Here is a 2,766-nt window from a genome sequence, read left to right on the forward strand (position 1 = left end):
TTCCCCATCTCCCTGGGGTTCATTTAAGCAGGCATGGGGAGGCTTCAAGAGAGACAGAGAGGACGGGAGGGGGTGGAGGAGGAGGTGAAGAGAAAGGGACCAGAGATGGGGAAGAAAGAGAGGAGCTAAGGAGAGAGAGAGTGGATGAATGGAAAAAGATTGCACAAGGACATGAAAAGAGCGTGCTGGTTCTGGTTCCCCAGACTGTAAAATGAGACCTGCCAGGGCTGCCGGATCACCCATCGCTGGGTAATCTGTGTAATGTCTTACCAGCCCAGGTACTCGCCAATAACCACGCCACACACGGACAGTAGTTGTACATGTCTTTATTCGGCTGCATGTAAGTCAGAACTAAACATTCTAAGCGTGCCTTCAACTCCTCTCTACAGCGCTTCTGTCACAGGTCTACGGTGTCCAGTGGGAACCAAAAGAGTTCCTGCGTTCTACAATCTGCACCCAGTCAGGGCTCCCTTCACTCAGGTCCCCCGGGTCCTGGATGTCGCCACTCACATTCTTCCAGGGTGCACGGTCTTCTGGGTGATGTTTCTTGTGCTTTGCTTATATTGGGCAGTGCCCTTTTTCAGAATCATCGTGCTAAATGCGTCTGCAAAATTACCTGGGCACAAAAACTATCACCCTAACATTGCACCCGATTTCTGTGTAAAAAATAATTTAAATAGCATTTGCACCGTTTTTGCCTCAATGCTCTTGTTTGTTCAGATAGAATCTTTGGTCTAATGCACTGAGGGTTTTGCATTCGCAAAGCGTGTGGTGCGCTAAACTGCTGGCTTTGTGAGTGAGGGACAAGCACTCACTGATTTCTGAATAGTGAGTGTAAAGGTGTAACCGTGTTGTTCCTGCTTACATTTCACATGCTTAGCTTAATCTTGCATTCCCTATGAGAGTTAATTTTTTTTCAGGATGTTGTTATGTTTTTTAAGGCAGCATACTGCTATTCTAGTGCGTAATTTAAAATTGAGTCGCATCCCGGTGTTTATAGCGGGGCACAATTGCGTTGTAGCTGAAGGCAGTGTAAGTTTCTCTCAGTGGGGCAGTTAGATCTTCACTGGGGGAGAGAATGTGGCACTATGGCCAGAGGTGCCGCATTTGGAACTGGGGAACAAGTTCCAGCCTTCATGACCAGTCCACCAGACCGCTCTCCTGAGGGAGCACATCCCCTGCTAGACTTTAGAAGGCCACGCAAGACCTTAGAAGCCCTGGTGTCTTAGCACCAGCAGGTGGACCCTAGTGGGGGCAAGTGTGGGTTAAACTTCATGTCCTGCCCACCACAATCCATACTGAAGTTCACCTCCAGTCTTGTGGGCAGGCCTAGGAAGCTGTGACTATACCACTGATGTCACAGGACCCCTGAGAAGGGCCAGCTCTAGGGCGGTGCTGATAGAGCGCGCGGGTCACCCGGGTCACTTAGATTACCAAATTTCCCACGCACTGGGCCCTGGCGTGCATATGATGACCGTGTTTTGCAAATGAACCGGGTGAAACCTCTATCACGCTACTATCTGTAATCGGGTGGGTGACTCTTACACCACTCACTATTCATGTACCTGACTTACCACAGGCACATTACTCCTGACGGATCAGGAGCTAGCAGTGGACAGGTGATAAGGGTTTTCCTAAAAGGGAGAAAATTCTGATTTACACATTTAATACCTTTAATATTTCTTTAATGTATAATGACCACAGACACCTTGATGGTTTTAAGGGTTTTATATAGAATGTTTTTAGAATGAAAATGCCATTACAAGGAGGCAAATGCACAGTAATACATCAATAATTAAAATCAGAACCAGGATGTAACTATGGAGGAGAGTGAGTATCATAGAGTAAAAGGGGACACTATAGGGCATGAATCATAATGAACCATTTATCTAATACAGTTTAATCTAGGGCAAGGACGTGAGGAAAGACCTAATGTGTGTCCTAATAGTTTTATACTATTTCCTAAACCTTAAGCTATCTTTCTAACTTCACGGCAACCATACTAAGGGAAAGTGAAATAAGTGGAACAAGCTAGATAAACAGTCGGGTTTAACAATGTCCTATAGGAAGGGTAAAAGTGGAACATTTACTAATAATCAATTGCATGAAATTACAGTCAAAGGAGATATGGAGAATATCACAGGCAAGATTGCTTTAATCAGAGGAGGAAAAGTTGAGGGTATAGTATAGACAGACACCTATGTCAATAGTTACCTAGGTGAGAATGAGGACTAACCCTGGCCACGGGTCAGTTGGGAAAGAACGGGACAAGGACCCTCAAGGATTCAGGGAAATACCAGAAGGTGAGCAGGCACAGCTCATGGACAGCCAGGACAGGACACCCCTCAGGTCTGGGTCAGGACTGGGTTCACCAAGGCACGACCAACCCCTCACAGCATCGGATGCAACGCCAGCGTTACCCCCTCTTCTGCACGGAATCCGCCAATAACCCCGATTGGGTTTTCGAATCTCCCAGCAAAGTGCTTCGCTTAGCACTTAGGACTAATTTCCACCCCTTGGAGTTTGTGGAAAGTTTCAGGCAGAATGCTCCGCAGCACTCTGTATCAGGCACCTATAGAGTTCGTAGGGTCAGTGACAGGTCTGCTAGTCGGACAAGTCGGACAATTTCTCTAAGCTAAGCTAGGCTATTTATACAAGTTTAAGTTCCCAAGACCACCCATAAATGTTGCAAAATGACAAAATCCCATCTTCTGATTGGTCAAGGGAGGTGGTTTAAGACATTTGTCACCACCTATATTTCTATTA

The sequence above is a fragment of the Lissotriton vulgaris genome, chromosome 5, assembly GCF_964263255.1.
Source record: "Lissotriton vulgaris chromosome 5, aLisVul1.2, whole genome shotgun sequence".
Lineage (NCBI taxonomy): Eukaryota > Metazoa > Chordata > Amphibia > Caudata > Salamandridae > Lissotriton > Lissotriton vulgaris.